General features: G+C 41.5%; 1 protein-coding gene across 7 annotated transcripts in view; it reads right to left on the bottom strand.

Annotated features, from left to right (window-relative positions):
• Positions 1 to 6,646: 6,646 nt before the first annotated feature.
• Positions 6,647 to 19,538, bottom strand: part of ARHGEF37 (Rho guanine nucleotide exchange factor 37) — a 113,598-nt gene continuing 100,706 nt past the window's right edge. For 3 of the 7 annotated variants that reach the window (XM_074360916.1, XM_074360913.1, XM_074360914.1), the window contains 2 exons: positions 9,934 to 10,025; positions 6,647 to 7,371 (listed from right to left, as the gene is read on the bottom strand). The gene's annotated coding sequence lies outside the window, so the exon portion shown is untranslated. The remainder of the gene's footprint in view (positions 7,372 to 9,933; positions 10,026 to 19,538) is intronic. The other 4 variants (XM_074360917.1, XM_074360915.1, XM_074360918.1 and 1 more) reach the window with 2 other exon arrangements.

Genomic DNA, 19,538 nt, shown 5'->3' with positions numbered 1-19,538 from the left:
AGCGGACATTCACCTAGTAAACCACATCTTCCCGGCGTCCTTCCCCACTGCCCTTCAGATTGTCAACCCATTCCCTCTCCCCTCACTCCCACCATCCTGGGCTCCTTTAGCTCTGCAGCCTTTCCTTTAAAACACTGGTAATAGTTGTCATTTTACATTAGTTTCAGTGAAGATTTGATCTTCAGGTCTCTTCTTACTAGATTCTAAGACCCATGAATGCGGGACCTGAATCTGTTTTTGCACATGCTATGTCTCCAGTGCCAGGTGTATCGTAGGTGCTTAATAAATGTGTTAACTGAAAACCCCAGAGGATTTTGATCTCCCGTTGCCACCACCACACATTGTATAGATAAGGAAAGTATCCAGAGTCAGGGGTGCACATGGAGTGACTGCCAGAGCCAGAACCAGAACTCAGGCCTCCTGGTGCCAATCTTGAACTCTCATCATCATGCCCTACTGTTTGCCAAGCAGGAGGTAAGGGCACCACCTGGATAAAGGCAGGAAGGTGGGAAGAATTAGACCTAATTTATTGGGATCCTCCTGCCTTCTGCTCTCCTCCCACCTTGCACTCACAAGGGCTGCTCCACCCTGCTGGCCCTGCCTGGGCTCCCTCCCAGCCAGAGGAGGAAACAGGGAGAGTCCCCAGTACACCTGCTCAGACTTGAACACAAGAGCAAGACTTTCCTTCTCCAGCTTGAGGTTCCTGGAACTGCAGGGTGTGATTTCACTCTTTGGGCTTTAGACCAGTGCAATTTTAAGGAACAATGAATCCCAAGAGAGAGCCTACACGTGGCCTTGGACCATTAGCCTGGGAGTCAGGAGTCCTGGGTTTTGGTCCAGCCTGCCACATCTCATTCCTATGTTGGGCAACTCAGGAAGTTAAGAGCATGGGCCCTCTAGTCAGACTGCCTGGTTTTGAATACCTGCAAGTCATTTAGTCTCAGCCCTTGGTTTCCTCATCTACACAAATGAGGATCTTAGAATTTCTTATTTCACAGGGATGTTTTGATGATTGAGGAGACAATATATGTAAAGGGCTTGGCACCGTACCTGCCTTCATGGGGAATATGCTAACCTCTCTGCTTTTCTGTTTCCTCATCTGTAAAAATGGAGATAAAATATACGTCCCTTGAAGGCCCTGAACAATGTTACTTTCCTTTCTTCCAGCACTTACAGGCTGCTGGCTACCTTGAAATCCAATTGATCTGGATCGGAATCCTGGTGCTCACTAGCTTTGGGCCTTTGGTTATTTACTTAACCTCTCTGAGCTGCAGTTTCCTCCATGTTGGGATCTTGTGAAGACTGAATGAAACAGTGCATGTGAAGTAAATTGCTTGGCCCAGCACCCGGCAGAGAGGAAGAGCTTATTCTCACTCTTTCATTACCATCACCACAATCACCAATGTCATCACCGTTAGCACAGAGGACGTGAGCTCATCTAAGGCCCTGCTTTTCTGCTCTGCCCACAGACACCAGGGTCAGACCCCCATGGGACTCTGTTTCCAGAAGTGTCCCTACCAGATCCAGCCTGGCTTCTGATTGGTATTGTGCCCCTTATAGCCCAGAGGCCATTCTTGGAAGGTCCCCTAGGCCAGCCATCTCCAGCCTTGGCCTGGCAGAGCTGCAGTGCCAGACGGGGCCTCCAGGGAAGGCCTCAACAGCACTCAGTCAAAGGTTTTTGTCTTTAAAACTCTGGTGTTGATAGAAAAGCCACAAGTTGCCCAGCTTTGGGGGGGGGGGGTTCTCACTAATCCCCATGTCCTCAGAATGGGCTTCTGGCTAGCGAGAAACTCAAGTGAGAAGGCACCTCACCTGAGATATCTAGCCGCTTTTACAAAAGCATCTTATCCCAGGAATTCCTTTATCACAGACCACCCACAGAGTCACAGCCTCATCACCTTCTCTGGTCCATAAAAGCCTTCAAGAAGCCTAATGGGCTCGATGACCTTGTACAATTAGCTTCCCCTTTCTGAGGCTGTTACCCTACCTGTAAAAACAAGAGAGCCTCTACTGAACCCCCCAGCCCAGATATTATGGCAGTTTGTAGGTATCGGCCAAAACTTAACAGCTTTTCTCTACTGCGCATGTGCCAGATACCTGAGTTTATATCATCTCAGATTTTCTTAAAAGACCCTGAGGAGTAGGCAATGTGATGTCCATTTTATGACCGAGGAAACTAAAGCTTAAACGGGGTTAAAGTGACAAGCCCAAAACCATACAGTTAGAGACACAGTTGAGATCTGAAGGCAGATCTGTGCACGGTCAAAGCCACAGACCCTTGAAAGGGACTGAGAAAAACCTCACACCAGCAACCCCTACCAGGAAGCTGGAATGGTGGCACAGTTCCTATTTTATGACTTTCAAGTGAAGGGCAATAATCATGCCAAACTTGAACTTCATGTGGCTTGACTCCTATCTCCTCTGCCTTTTTATTGGCCTTGCCTCTCCCGAGATTAGTGAAAGTTTGCCTTGCACATACCCTGGGCTAAGCCCAGACTGCTTCAGTCTCCATGGAAGTGGCTACAGCAAAGTGAACCATCTGACTTGAATATTTCAGTCACTACCAACAAATGCTCAGAAGCAAACACTAGCATTTTCTCCCCTCTGATAGTAGGAGGATGTTTTATTCAGATGCTACAGCCATGGTTCTCAAACTCTGAAGGGCATGACAGTCACCTGGGCCCTGTTACCAGAGATTACAATTCAGTAAGTCTACAGTGGGCCAAGGAGCCTGCATTTAATAGGCTCCCCTAGATGACTCTGCTGCAGGAAATGATCCATCATTCAAAAGATGTTTAATGAGCACCTACTATATGACAGCCAGTGTGTTTGGAATCAAGGATAAATCTGTGAACCCAGCAGCTGCCACCCCTGCCCACATTCTATTCAACACAACTGCTTCGTAAGTTTTTGTTGACTGAGTGAGGGAGAAGGACATGGGTCTTGATAATCACTGAGGTTCCCTGCCAGCCACCCATAATTTTGTGATTCTCTGACTTGGGCCAGGGAGTCAGACACACACCTATTTCCCACCTATTTCTACAGTCTCAGGAGGCAAGGACTTAAGGCAAAAGGAACTAAAAAGTCACCTGCCTTGTACTGTAAATTTAAGAAGTCAGCTCCGTCTTCCATTAAAGCATAGACGTCCAGAGCTGTGGAGGGGTAGTGGAGGGAGTGTTATCCGCCAGCTTCGTTGTACAGATAGAAGCATATGGCTGACGTCGCACAGCCCTTCAGTGGCAGAGCCAGGACTAGAAGCCAGGGCCCCAGATTGGGCGGATAGTGCTCAGGTATCTCCCACAGGACAAACTTCCCAGGGCTGAGCCTGTGGAAAATATCATCTGGTCATGTCAGCTGAGGGTCTCAGAACTGGGGACAGGGGCTTTTGGTGCTTGAAAATCCATCACAAGCACGGCATGTCTTAGTGTTAACCAATGCCCTCTTCTTCCTGTAGGGCCAACTTATGAACTTGCCAGTACACTTACAGGGTGCACTTAGCAGATCACTGTCTCCTTCATACGCTGCAAATGATGAAAGGGCTCCCAGATCAGCAGGCGAGGGGCATTAAGCAGCTGTGAAGTCAGCTATTACTGTTTCTCAGTTTTGCAAGGGTGGATTTTCATTCACCCTCCTCAGCCTTGTAAATGACTGCACAAAAAGCGTGGGAATAATGAAGCGGGGTAGGAATAGAAACATGCGCTTTTTCCTCATCTGCCCACAGAGCAAATGATCCTAAACAGGTGCCACAGATAAATGGGCCTTCCATATGCCCATTTGAGAGATGGAGAAACAAAAGCCCAGAGATGTGAATTCTTGTTCATTTTTTTTTCACAGAGATGTAAATTCTATCAGGTTATTCTCTGTATATAAAACATAATATATAACATAATTAAATATATATCAGAACAGCAACACTTAAAGAGACAGACACCTGAATAAAAGGGCAACAGCTAAATTTAATATCCCTATCAAATGAAGCAAGCGGATGGCAAGATTGTATGAGTACCTGCTGTTCTTTACATTCTGTAACTTACTGGCTTTGGGACCTTATCAAGGATCATCCTAACTGTCCTACCTGATCTAGTGTTTTGCGCGGGTCAAGTTTACTTACAAAGGACTTTGAACTTTACATGCATTATCCTAAGTCATCAGTAATGCTCCCTCTGGAAATTTATCCTAAGGATCTGATTCAAAAGACGGGATCTCTACAGCATGATGTTTATGTATGTATGTGTGTTTGTGTATAAATATATACATATATATTTAATTCAATATTTTTGAACCTACTGGGTGCCAGGCACTGTACTTACAGGCCCACAAAATGGTAACCATAATATAACCTTTTCCCTTGTGTAAACTCACAGCTCTGATCTCCACAACATGCAGGGGAGAGACTAGTTAACATGCAATTTGCTAAGGTGTAATAAATTCTTTAATGGAGGAAGTTAGGGGGCTGAAGACTGCATGGGACTGGGAGATGAGCCCAGGGGAAAGGTAGGATCCTGAGCCAAGACAGTGAAAGTAGCAGGAGCGAGCTGGAAGAGTGGGTGGGCTAAAGCCCTATTTTGGAGTGGGAATCAGGAGGCTTTGGTCATAGGTAAGCAATGGGGGAATTACAGGGAAGGGTCAGGACACCCAGGTTCTGGCTTCAGTGGATTACGGGTCTCAAAGGAGAGACAACTCAGAAGGAAGGATTTTCAGATGACTGTGGGATGTCCAAGGGGAGACAAACAGGGGAGCGCATTGATGCCAAGCAAAAAATCAATATCTAGTAAGACAAAACAGTTCCGTTCCACACCTAGTTACAGGCAGCAGACAAAAGCTCATATATGTGCACAGAGAACTCTGTTCAGGGATGTTCACTGCAGTACTGTTAGTTATGGTAAAAACAGAGGTTACTAGAAAAATGAACTGTGTGGTGAGATCACAGAATGGAATATTAGACAACGGTGAAAATCAGTAACACTTGCAGGAATCCACCCAGATAAATCACAAAATCAGTAAGTCAGACAAACAAGCAGCCTAAAGACGCATACAGTGTTATACCACTTCTGTAATATTTTAAAACAGGCAAAATGACACTCCATAACATTGGTCAATAGTGGATAGGAAGTAAAAGCATAAACATGGGATGGCAAAGACACAGATTATTTTAGGAAAGGGAGGGGAGGATCTGGAGCTGGCTTCATAGGTGTGCCACTTCACCCAGAAAGTCACAATGGCCCTGGGTGTGATTGAATGCTGTGCTGTTGCCATCTTGAAATTCATAATGATTTTGTGTGTGTGTGTGTGTGTGTGTGTGTGTGTGTGTGTGTATTTATATATTTATTTATTATTATTATTATTATTATTATTGAGGTATAGTCAGTTTACAATGTTGTGTCAATTTCTGGTCTACAGCATAATGCTTCAGTCGTACATGAACATACATATATTCGTTTTCATATTCTTTTTCACCATAAATTACTACAAGATATTGAATATAGTTCCCTGTGCTATACTGTAGAAACTTGTTGTTTATCTATTTTATATATAGTAGTTAGTATCTGAAAATCTCGAACTCCCAATTTATCCCCTCCCATCCCCTTCCCTCCCCTGGTAACCGTAAGTTTGTTTTCTATGTCTGTGAGTCTGTGAGTCTGTTTCTGTTTTGTAAATAAATCTGTCTTTTTTTTTTTTAGGTTCCACATATAACTGATATCATATGGTATTTTTCTTTCTCTTTCTGGCTTACTTCACTTAGAATGATAATCTCCAGGTCTATCCATGTTGCTGTAAATGGCATTATTTTATTCTTTTTTATGGCTGAGTAGTATTCCATTGTATAAATATATCACAGCTTCTTTATTCAGTCATCTGTTGATGGACATTTAGGGTGTTTTCATGTCTTGGCTATTATAAATAGTGCTATGAACACTGGGGTACATGTATCTTTTTAAATTAAGGTTCCCTCTGGATATATGCCCAGGAGCAGGACTGCTAGATCATATGGTAAGTCTGTTTTTAGTCTTTTGAAGAATCTCCATACTGTTTTCCATAATGACTACACCAAGCTACATTTCCACAATGACTACACCAAGCTACATTTCCACCAACGAGGTAGGAGGGCTCTATTTTCTTCACACCCTCTCTAGTATTTATCATTTGTGGACTTTTGGATGATGGCCATTCTGACTGCTGTGAGGTGATACCTCATTGTCATAATGATTTTTGAATAAGGGTCCCTGCATTTCATTTTGCACCATACCTTGCAAGTTATGTAGCTTGTCCTGGCAGGATTAGAGCACACTGTACAGAAGAGAACTCCACCGGTATCTATGAATTGTTTTTAATCTCAAAAATACTTTAAAAGTATCAATATTTGTTAAATCTATGTAGCATATAGTTCCTTGTGCTTTTCTGTATGTTTGAAATATTTTATATTATAAAAACAATGAAGGTGTAGATATATAAATAATGACTTTACTTGACGAAATACTCTGCAGAAGGTAGAAAGCTAGATGGAAAACACACAGGAAACGTGTATAACATTAAGTGAAACAGGATTATAAAAATATTTATAAAATGATTGTAGTTATATGCATAAAGGTACATGTAAAGTATGTATGTTATAGTGACGTAAGGAATGTGAATAAATGAAACCTGATTAGGATGGCAGAAATAATTTCTTTTAATATTTTCATTTGTATTGTTACAATAAATAAAATGTAACTTGCTGTCTGCTTTCTATACTAAACACTAGCTCCTCTGATAAACTATGTTGCTGGGTAGTAACTGTGTTATTTAAGTAACAAATACGCACTGTAACAGGTCCATTTTAAAGACACAAGATCTCAACAGAAAGGAGTAGCTATGATGGAACTTCTGGGAACCCTCCCGAAAATGAGCTCTGAGCTGAAAGTCAGGTTGGTGTCCCACTCTGGCACTGAATTCACATTTGGACACATCTCTTCTCCACTCTGAGACTCAGATTCCCAGCCTACACAACAATGGGCTTGGACTGGAGCAGCCATCCCAAACATGCCTGGGATGGGTGTCTCCCCACTGCAGAGCCTTGGTCCTGACTGTGAGATGCTCTGATTCTCTCTCCCATTTGCAGAAGAAATCATCTGGACTGTGTGTAGTTTGGCAGCAGAGGCGGTTGGAGTCAGGATACTGAGAGGAGAATCCAGGTCAGTAGGCCACCCCAGGAGCCTTTTATATGGGGTGGAATCTCCTTGGCTCCTGGAGCAGCCAGAGATGCAGAGTCTCAGGGACAGGTCGTGGCCTCACAGGCATGGCAGGTGCGGAGGGCACAGCACAGCATCATGGGCGCAGCATCGTGGCTGCAGGCCTGCTGTCTTCAACTTCCCCAAGAATACTGACAGACACCTCAGAAGAAGAAAAACAGGTTGAAAGGGAGTATTCTGCCTTGCCTTCTGCCAGAGTTATTTTATTTTTTATTATAAATTATTTTAAATTACACAAGTGACACACAATTGTTTTATTCTTGTATAAAAAATACAAATACAGAGAAAGGACAAGACCCTGTGACCATCCCCACCCAACACCAATCCCTCCTCACAGGTGTCTACTGTTAGTGTCTCATGAATGGTCTTCCGGACTTTTTCCTTTGATTTATATACTCATTATAAAAACCCAGAAACCCTCAACGCTTTGTTTGAGACTTTTAAACAAAAATGGGATCTTACTATAATTACTGTTTTGTAATTTCCTTCTTAATGTGTCTTGAAGTTCTTCCCATATCAGTACAAATAGGTGTGCCTATTCCTTCAAATTGCTGCACGGCGTTCCCCAGGGGGAGTGTGCCACGGACTTGATTTGTAACTGTCGGGCCATCATGTTTCTAGACCTATGTTCACTAGGTGGTTATATGGTCCTGATTATATCACTAAAGACTATGGACAATGGACACATTCCTTTATTCATTCAACCAACAAAAGCCCAAGGAATGTTTACTTTGAAGATACCCTTTATCTCTGAATACACAATCAAGCCAGATCTGCATATATGTGTTTTGGAAATAATATCAATCACGTTGCTACGTTGTTTGAAATTCATTCCTCATTTCTTCATGAACAATCTACTCTGTGCCAGGCATGCTGGTGAGCTTTGTGGGACTGCACAGTATTAGTTATGACTGCTTTGGTTGCAATTAACAAAAATGCCTACTTAAACTGGTTTTAACGGATAATGTATTGGCTTCCGTAATTAAAACATTTAAAGGAGGAATGTCGCCATGAAGATGTGGAAGTTCGTTTCTCAGCTCTGTTTTCCTCTGTATGGGCTTCATTCTGAGACAGGTTCTCTCCCACTGCACTGAGGACAAGGTGGTATGCTCCAGGCCTAAACCCAGTCCTCTTAGCAAGTCCAGCAAAGGAACTGTCCCAGTTGTCCAGCAAAAGACTAGGATTCACTCTGATTATATCAGTTTGGCTCAAATGCCTATCATTAAGCCAATCCCTGCCCTGATTGGTCAGTACTGGGTTGCATGCCTACCTCTGAATCCAGGAGTCAGACTGTTTCATATAAACTTCCCCAAACCAAGGTTTCTTAACAAGAGACCATTAATTTGAATGGGAAAGAATTATATCTCTTTTTACTAACTTCTAACTGAAATTTAGCATTCCCTTCTATCATGAATGTAGCCAACAAATCACAGAAGTATTAAAAAGTACCTATAATCTTGTCACCAATAGAATCACAGATACTTCACATCACATCACAGTTGTCACAGATCTCAAAATGTCATTTATGCTCGTCACTATCTTGAAATTATGGCAGCTATTGGACCACCTAGATCTTGTTATTTCATGTGTTAATAAAGAAATATAAGTATTACTATACCACAATTTTATTTTTCTAACCATTTGATAACTATTTCAATATAATTGGCTTCTTTTAAATCATTTGGGGTTGATATTAAACATTTAAAAACATCAGTCTGAGGAGAGGTCCATAGGCTTCTACAGGCTGCCAAGGGGTCCACAGCATATGCACAGAAAAGGTCTCGATATAACATAGGGGAGGGGTATCTCCCCAAAGGGAAATCAGGTGCTTTTGCTGGAGGGAGAGGAAAAGGTGCTGAGCAGGCAGAAACAACAGATGTCAGCTGGGATGCAGAGATGAGTCGGATGTGAGCCTGCCTCCACGTCAGTTAGATTAGAAGGCCCCTGGAGCTGCTCTGGTCTAGCCCCTTCATTCTACACAGAAGAAACAACTAAGGCCCCAAAGGGGTAAGGACTTAAACAAGGGCACCTAGCAAGTGGTGGTATCAGGACCCAGTGAAGGCTCCTCAACTCTAGACCTGCTTATTTGACTTCAGTCTCTTCAGGGTGAGTGGGGAGGGTGCAATGGAACCCCGAACTCCTGAAGTTAAGTACTCTTGACAGGGACATTTTGCAGTGCTGAATGCCTATATTAAAAAGAGAGCTCTCAAATCGTAATCTAACTCTCCACCTTAAGGTACCAGAAAAAAAGTGAACTAAGTCTAAAGCAAGCAGAAGAAAAGAATAAAGGTCAGGGCCAAAATTAATAACATGGAAAAAAACAATAGAGAAAATTAACAAAACCAGCAACTGGTTCTTTGAAAAGATCAACATAATTGACACAGCTTTAGTTAGGTTGACCAAGAGAAAACAGGAGAAGATTTAAATTACCCAAATCAGAAACAAAAGAGGGGATCTTACTGCCAAGCCTACAGAGATAAAAAAGATTATAAGAGAATACTATATACATACTAACTATATATACTACCAACTCTATGCTGATAAATAAGATAATTTAGGTGAAATTCAGGTCAAATTCCTGGAAAGATACAAATGATTAAAATTAATTCAATACGAAATAGAACATCTGAATAGACCTGAAACAAGTAAAGAGATTGGATTAGTAAAAAAAAAAAAAAAAAAAAAAAAAAAAAAAAAGAATCACCCATAAAGAAAAGCCCAGGCTCAGATGGTTTCACTGGTGAATTCTGCCAAATATTTAAAGAAGAATACACACCACTTCTTCACAAACTCTTCCTAAAAATAAAAGAAGAAAGAATACATCTCAGGTCATTCTAATAGGGTATTGTTACTCTGATACCAAAACCAAACAAGGACATGACAAGAAAAGAAAATTACAGACTATTATCTCTTATGAATGTAGATACAAAAGCAGGACACATGAGAACTTAACCACAGAATTAAATATCGTAATGGAAAGAGATATGTAAACACGTCTCTGGTTCCCAAAAGATTCCCATCATCAAAAATAATGAAAGATAATGGTGATACAAGAAATTAAGCATAAAACTATAGTGGGACCATTTTTTTTAGGGCAACAATTCTTAAGAATATTTTATTCCATAAACCAGGATTAATAATATTTCTATATGTCACTCTCCAACCCTTTTAGAATTATTTTGAGGACCATTTAAGACAGAGGATGTGACAGCATTTTAAAACCCTGTAGTAGAACACTTAATATTGGGACTCTTCACGGTTTATAGAGCATGGCCCTATTCACGAGCTCTGTTCCATTCCTTGTACTGTGATAACTCCTGCCTCAGAGCCTTTGCACTCACTGTTCCCTTGACCAGGAATGCACTTCCCTCACCTCCCCTTGTGGTTTGCTCTCATTCGTCATGGCTTAGCCCAAATCTCACCTTCTCAGGGAGGCCTTCCTGACTACCTGATCTAAACTAAATCTCTGAAATCATCTTGCTCATTGACTTGTTAGACAAGCAAGGCAGGTGAGCATGAAGTGCTGTGTTACCCACAGTGTCCCCCAGAATCTGGCACAGTTCCTACCACATGGAAGGATGCTATTAAATGAAGAGTGACCCACAACTCTGTGAAACTGGCAGCCAGGCCTATTGTACAGATGAGGAAGTTGAGGCACAGGGAGGAGAAATGACTTACTCAAGATTCTGTGGCAGGCAGGGTAAGCATATAAGTTATCGTTCAGCTTGGGAGGTTTTTATCCTGGCACACACTAAACTGGACAGGACGTGGGACAACAGGAGTAAACCGAGACAGCAAAACTAAGATGCCGGGTCATACTTTAGAAGAGGGAGCTAAACTCTGGCAAGTGTAAGCCATGGTCTTTCTGCTCAGTCCCAGGTTCTGTGAAAAGTCAAGCAAATTACTTTCCCCATATGCCTCTGCCCCATGGGGAACACTAACCAGCATAGCTCAGGAGCAGCTGATTACACGACTCTGCTGACTTTATTGTCACGCAGAAGTCCTGAGGAGGCTCCTCACAGCGGGAGGCAAGATTTCTTCTGTTGAAGTAGGTGCAACAATAGAATGAACAAAATTAAACCTGGATCTCCTTTGTGAAGAGAAGGAGACTTAAGTAATATACTTAAAGAGGAGCTCATGAGATCCCTTTGCTCTGCAGACACCAATTTGTCTCAGCATAGAACCAAGCAATGTGCCTGCTCTTTGATCAGGACTCCCTATTCCTGGGAATTCACCCTAAAAGTTGGTGAAAGGAAGAGAAAAGACTAGCCAGGAAAAAAATATTCATTGAGGTGGAATGAAGATAGGGAGGCTGGGTTTGGAGCCTGGGGGTCAGGCAGGTCTGTGTTTGAGGCCCTGTTCTGTCAACTACCAAGATGGTGACCAATAGTCCCACCCACCCCCATGCATGCTGCTCCCCCAGTATCAAGGATGGGGTCTATTTCCTCCCCTTGATTCTGGACTGGCCTTGTGATTTGCTTTGTCGATGGGAATGCAGCAGAGTGGATGCTATGCCAGTTCCAGGCTTAGGCCTTGGGATGCACGGGAGCTTCTGCTTTCGCTCTCCAAGAAGCCGGCCACTGTGTAAGGAAGTACAGCTAATGTGCTAGACAGACCACGTAGCCAGGAAGAGGCACTGGAAGTTGAGAGATCACAAAGAGAGAAACCAGCTGGCTCCCAGCCATTTCAGCCTCCCCTGCTGAGGCTCCAGGCATCTGAATAAATCTATCTTGGATCCTTCAGCCCAGTGAAGCTGCCTCAGTCAGTACCAGGTAGAGCAGAAATGACCTAGCTCCACCAAGCCCTGATCTCATTGCAGAACCATGAAAAAATAAATGGTTCTTGTTGTCTTAAGCCACTACATTTGGGGGCAATTTGTTATACAGCCATAGATAACTGAAACACAAGCTGTATGAGTTTTGGCAAATGATTAAAATAAATCTGAGCCTCTATTTCCTCATCTATAAAATGGGATAATTTGAATACTTACAGGATTGTGGTAATGCTCAAATATTACATAGTAAACATTTAGTGATTTTTTTAGAATATAATAAGATATTATATGATGGTATAGTATTATTTCCTACAGCGGTTGAGTTTCTGTAAGTTATTGAAAGGATTCTGCTGGGTAGAACAGTATGGAACCACTAGAAACCACAAGCATCGGGGAGTGGGTATAGCTCAGTGATAGAGGGCATGCATGTATGAGGTCCTGGGTTCAAGTCCCAATACCTCCATTTAAAAAAAAGAAAAAGAAAAAAAATCATAAGCATAAAGTTCCTGAACAATTTTATCAAATAATTTGAAATAAAAATTAAATAAAATGTTAAAAAAAAAAAAAGAAAAGAAAAAGAGTGACACAAAGACAATCATTCTGATTCCAATGAAGTAAAAATTTCTGACTAAAAGTTGGAAGGCAATGTGGAGAAATGAAACTGGTAGTGTATTTGGATGGTGGATTTTATATTTTAATGTATCTTTAGGATTTGTTTAGTGTTGTTATCAGCTTCTTAATAATAAATCATTTTAATGCAATTTCCAAATGGGGATTAAGTTTTGAAGAAAACATGAAGAAATGAAAACTGTGTATTTGAGGGTTTTTAAAAAATTTCTAAATATTATTGAAGTATAGTCAGTTCACAATGCTGTGTCAATTTCTGGTGTACAGCATAATGTTTCAGTCATTCATATACATACATATATTCCTTTTTATATTCTTTTTAATTACAGGTTACTATAAGATATTGAATATAGTTCCCTGTTTGAGTTTTGATTTTAGTGAAAATGTTCTCTACTCAAATTTCCTTTAATTCAATCTTCATAAAAACAATTTTAGGACAATTATTAAATAGAAAAACTAGTCTTCGTGTAATTTATCTAGTGCTGTTGTAGCCTAGCAAGGAGCTAAGTGCTTGTGTCCCTTCATTTACTCAATAAATAGCAAAATCCAGAGCTCAAAGGGAGGGCTTTCCATGCACTTGTTCCTTGATGCCTCCCAGTAACTGTGATGTCAGTGGTGTTATTATCCCCATCTCACAGATGAGGAAACTGAGGCTCAGAGAGGTTCTGTTATTTGCCAGAGTCATTCAGCTTGAAAGTGGCCAAACTGAGATTTGAATTCAGGTCTCGGGCCTGCTTTCCCATTATCGCTCACTGCTTTGCCCACAGCAGTGCAGACTGCTTCAAATGTTTGTGGACTAAACAGATAATCAGAGCCTGATCAAGCAAGTCTGTGAACACTGAGAGACAGCTCTCTCACAAAACAACAGCATGGAGTTAGGAGACTTGCACTTGGGTGCTGACTCACTATGTGGTCGTTCCTTCTGGACCTTGGTGGCCTCACAGGCTAAATGAGGGATTTGGATAGATATTCGGAAAATTTTGAAAAATAACCCAAACCATAATCCCTTGGACCTTAATTTTAACTGATTATACTTCATACGTTAATCCTAAAATTGTGCTAAAAATATGCCAATGGTACTCAGATACGATTCTAAGCAGTATTTGGAGTTAAAGTCCCAAGATTCAGATTCAAAGACTGGCTCTATTTTTGAGTGACTTTGGTCCAGTTTTCTAGCTCTCTGACTCTCAGTTTCAAAGTCAATAGCAATCTTAACCTCTCTTGTTGATTATGTGGACCCAGTGAGGTAACCCACGTGGAAGAACCAAATACTCAATAAACATACATCTCTTAAATGAAAGACACCTTTATGAGATATTAACATCAAGTTGTATAACATATACAATTAGCATAAATCGGTTTTGATATTTTCTAATCACTTAGCAATTCTTTGATGAGTAGATATATATCCTAAATGTGTATATAATATATATGTGATGTACATGATACATAATATTCAAAATGTATTTTTAATGTGATATATGAATGACAACATGCCTGCATCTCTATGATGACAGAATTCAGCGTCAGGGTGGAAGTTTCCCCCAGCCCCCTGCCCTACCCCTCCTCAATACCTCCACCCCGCCATCACGCCTCGTGGGGAGAGTAGTCTTCCCTGTATGCTGGGCTGGGGGGAGCTTCCGCCTCTGTTAGTGCACTAACACCTTGAGTGAGAACATTTTCTCTTTTAAGTATCCATTTCCCTCCATGAGACTGAGCAAATCAAGGCCAGGGACTGAGTCTTAATCTCAGGAACATCAGCCCTTACCGTAAATGGCAGAGTAAGCAAATAAGTATTTATTAAACTGAATTGAACCTATAGACCTTGGAGATTTCCAACAGCAGAAAGTATTACTTTAAAAGTATGTCTGTTTTATATGAATAGCAAGGAAGCATGTGGAAAGATGCCCAATATCATTACTAGTCGTTAGGGAAACATAAATGACAATCACAGTGCAATACCACATTCCTTCCCTAGGGTGAATAAAATGTTAAAAACTCAGTATTTCAATAAGAATTAATTAATTAATTTTAAAAACTGACCATACGAAGTATTTGGGACAATGTGGAGCAACTGGAACGCTCATACAATACTGACAGGAATGTAAAACGATACAAATACAAAATGATACATCTTTGGAAAATAGTTTGCCAGTTTTTAAAAAAGTTAAACATATACCTTCCATATGACCCAGATACCTCATTCTACGTATTTATACAAAAGATATTCTTTTAAAAAATGTTCACACAAGGATGTATATGTGAATTTTCGTAATAGTGTTGTTAACAATAACAAAAAAAACTCAAAGAAATCCAAATGACTGGCTGAATAAACAAACTGAATGAACAAATAAATTGTGGTGGTAGACATTGAATGGAATACTGTTCAGCAATAAAAAGGAACAAATCCCTGACATACACAACAACATAGATGACTCTCAAATACATGAAGCTAAGTGAAATATGCCAGACTCAAGACTGAATAGTGTATAATTCTATTTAAATGGGATTCTAGAAAAGGCAAAATTATAGTGACAGGAAGTAAAGATCAGAGGTGGGAAGAGCCAACTTACTACAAAAGAGGACAAGCAAACTTTTGCGCCTGATGGAAATGTTCTAAACTGTAGTGTGGTGGTGGTTATATAACAGTATATATTTGTCAAACTGATTGTTACACTTAAATGGGTGCATTTTATTGTATGTAAATTATACTTCAATAAAGCTGATTTTTAAAATACATATCAATTTGTGTGTTTGTTTTTAAATATGGATTGCTTTTCGAAGTAGTGAGTATCCTGTCCCCAGAGAATTCCAAAGACCAGCCAAATGGATATCTGTCAGGCATGTTGGAGGAGGGATTCCTGAGTTGGGTGCAAGCCCAGAAGAGATGCCTTTAGAGTAGTTAGGGTGATGGAATTTAGGCTTAAGTCAGTATTGCCTAATGTGTAGTAGAAAGAACAATGGTCTAGAAGTCAAGAGCCATTCATTCATTCATTCATCTCTTACTGAACATCTAACATGTGCCTGACACTGCTCAACAGAGTTGCACTTGAACTAGTGTGAGTCGGGTTTCTGGGGTTTCTACGCAGTCACACCTAAAAGTATCCTAACAAATAGAAGCCTGTTACCTGGTATTACACGGGGTGATGCTCAACTACAAGCGCCAAAGGAGGAGATCAGTGAGGGCTTGAAGGAGTCGGAGAGACCACCCACCTTTCTCCATCTCTACCGCGACAGCCTTGATCCAGGCTGTCATTGTCTCTCACCCTGGACAGTTACAACAGCCTCCTCCTGTGTCTCCCTGAGCCCACTCTAACTTCCTTGGGTCCATTCTGTACACCACATTGAGAGGGTTTCAGCCACCACCTGAAATCCAGATCTGACTCTAAAAATTCTTCCATGGTGTCTTATTGCTCCAGATTCAAGTCCAAATTCCTCAACATGGTCCCCAGGGCCCTTTGTGACATAGCTCTGGGTTGAAGGATGATCAGCTAGGGAGGTGTGGTACCCTACGGATTGGAGTGGGGAGGAGGAGCAGAAAGGATAGAATGGAGAGATGTTTGGGAAGCAAAAACTACCTAGATTCAGGCACTGGCTGTGGGAAAACCTGAGCCTCAGTTTCCAGATCATCCAGCAATGATACAGATGATTTCAAAGGACCCCTTCCGTTCCAGGGCTGTTGGTTTACACTTCTAGGTATGTTTCCTGGCCGCCCCTCTCTGTCTCTCTGTGTCCCTCTCATTCCACAGACACCTTTACAGAAAACTGTTATCTGTGGATATGAGTCACAGATTATAACTCGCTCAATCTGCAGGAGGCTTCACAGCCCATCCTGCTGACATGATTCCCTGCCCAGAGGAGCTCGAGGGTCATGTTACTGACCTGACATGCAAAAGAAAGCCTGGTGAGTGTCCTCTGAAATGGGAGAAGAAAGAATGCACTTACAGCCGCTGACACTCTCCTGGACCATGACCGTTCCCTGGAATCCAGCAAAAGGGAATGAGCAGGAGAGGGAATGGACTAGACTTTCAGATCTTTGAGATGCTGTGTGTCCAAAGCCCTCAGAACACTACCGGGGAGGCACTTCCTTCCAGCCAAATGGAAAGGTCACCGAACTGGCTGTGAGTCAGTGGGGCACTCAGTCACTCAGTCTTGGCTTGACCTTGACAATGTCACTTCACTTCTAGCTCTATTGCTTTCCCAAACAAACACAGTAAGGACAGCTTAAGCTCATCACACATTTCACAGTATTTCCAATTTCACAAGTGGTACATGATCATTAAAGAAAATATAAAGCATGAATAATCAAAAAGGAAAAATATATTCCTTAATCTCACCATTCTGACATGAACAGATGTTTTTTCTATTTTAATCAAAATGGGATTGCAATTGCACATTCCCTCCTCCACACAATTATTTTCTTTAACAATAGACAGTGAACATCTTTACACATCATCACATTTTCTTCTATGTTAAGAACTTCAGATGTGACTGGATATTCATGGGTATTTCTCTGATAGACACCAGTCCCTGAGTTTCATTTCACTCTTCAAAAACACATCTGATCCCAAAAGAACCGGCCTGTACTGTACATTTTACTGAAGACTCTGTGGGGCCAGGGAGGAGAGAGTTGTACTGCTCACCATCCAGCAAACTCCCCTAAACACTCCACCTGACAGCTTCATTCTCTGTAGTCCAACTTGCCTGCTCCCCCAAAACAGACTCTCAAAAGCCACCACTAGCCCTTCCAGTCCACTTGTATACATCATGCAGCAAAGCAACAGTCTGATGGCACTCCTCAAGGATGCCCCTTGGAAATTAATTTTATAGCATTCGTTCATTCATTCCTGTGACAAACACCAAACACCTTTATATGATGGACATTGTTTTGGGTGCTGAGAGATTCTTCATTCAACAAGAGGAAAAACATCTTGGTTGTCATGGAATCTATATTCTTCACTGTTTACACTCCTATTGAAGGAAGTCTCATAATTTATTTCGACTGTCAACTCTTTTTGGACCTCTAGATTATTTCTAATTCTCCACTTCCCCATGGTAAACAGTGCCAAGGTAAACATCTTTGTGGCTAAGGCTTGCATTTTGCAATTTTCAAAGATCTTTCCCTTGAAAGATCTTGCTTTTGTCACAATAATCTAAAGACACTTTACTGAAAAGGAAGGTAAGGGCCGAGGGAAACCAAGTAATTTCCCCAGGGTTATGTATTTGATTATTTGGTGGCAGATTAAAAAAAAAAAAAAGCATCTTCAGGAGAAAAACATGAACATGAAAATATTCACAACAGCCTGAGCCAATGACTTTGAGTCTATTCCCCTTGAAGAGCAATAGCTGAGATTTACAGAACGCTCACTGTGAGCCACAGCCCCGTCACATATGTGACATTTAATCTTCTTATGTTCTCATCCCCATTCCACAGATGGGCCATGGACAGCAAGTGACAGCCAGGGCTCAGACCCAAGTAGGTCTGATTCCAAAGCCCAAGCCCTGAAGTACTCCTCTACCTTGCCTCACTACTCTGTGAGCGTCCAATTCCAATCCTAGCAAACTTCTCTTGGGGTCTTAGAAAATGCATAGGAATTTGCCAGTATCTTTAGAAAATACCTTTTCTAAGGCAGGCCAGTTGTTAAATATTCTGACGGCTTAATAATAAACATCACTCTCTTTAGGTGACAGTTTAACATTTTACAAACCGTCTTACATGCTGCCATCTTCTTTGATTCTCACAACAAATGCTCATCTTTCAAGGCCCAACCAGGCCATCTACTTCCCCAGGAAACTCTCTCCAACTGCCTCCAACTGAGAAGTTCCTCCTCCTCAGCCTTATAGGCCACCATATTGTTGTCCTTTTAGGCTGTGTTGTTATTTTCTGTCCCTGAGAGTAGTGACCAGGTCTTCTTCGCTCCCAAAGTCTGGCACTATGCCTGGCTCACTTCATAAAAATGTGTGAGCACCACTGCTCACACGAGATTCCAGGGAGGAAAAGAGGATTAAGGAAAAGAGTTCTTTACTGCAACTCCTCATTGTGAGATTTTTCCCTACTACACTTGCTTTGAGCTCAGCCACTTTAGGTAGTTTGAGGCCTGTCTGGTGCTAAAGATGCTAAAAATGAGTGGATGAGTGGATTGACGGAAGGAAGGAAGGGAGAGTGGGAAGAAATGAAGGGAGGTGGTAACAGAAGGGAGAAGGTAAGGAAAGGTGAGTAGACCGAAGTAAAGAAGGAATGATGGATGGATGGATGGATGGATGGATGGATGGATGGGTGGAATGAAGGAAAGAAAGAGATATAGATACATGATTGGGCAGAAAAGGATAGTGCAATACGGGAAGGAGGAAGAAAGGAAAGAGGAGAAAGAAGGAGGAAACAGAAGGTGGAGAAGGAAGAATGGAAGGAGGGAAGGAGAGAGAGAGAGAAGGGAACAATGATTTGGTTGAATAGGAGATTCAGGCTTGATTTATCTAGAGCCTCACTTTGGAAATCACATACCCTTAGGAGAAGCAGGTATGGGAACCCTTCTCCACTGAGTTTGCATTCCAGCCATTAACCAATATGGTGGATTAACCAAGGGCTCAGAGAAGTATAGAGTTTGTCCTTATGACAAAGGATTAAGTTCATATAGACAGTCAAACTGGATACTCAGAACTCCAAAGCTAAACCTCTAAAGGACAATGAAATCCATCTTTAAAGTGTTTGTTTTCTCATCTATTTAAGAGACAAAATTATATGAGGCCCAGAAGATCAGCCAAGAAACAGAAGTCTTGATATAAAGCAAGCAGACCTGATAAATATCTTTCCTATATACCAACTAGACCTAATAAACATCTATTTGAGTTAGGCAAACAGGATCAATTTTGGTTAAACTTCTGTGCTTGGCTTTGGGAACTTGTCTCTT

The sequence above is a fragment of the Camelus bactrianus genome, chromosome 3, assembly GCF_048773025.1.
Source record: "Camelus bactrianus isolate YW-2024 breed Bactrian camel chromosome 3, ASM4877302v1, whole genome shotgun sequence".
Taxonomy (NCBI): Eukaryota; Metazoa; Chordata; class Mammalia; order Artiodactyla; family Camelidae; genus Camelus; species Camelus bactrianus.
Note: the sequence above shows the minus strand (reverse complement) of the source record. Positions and strands in the feature narration are given on the sequence as shown.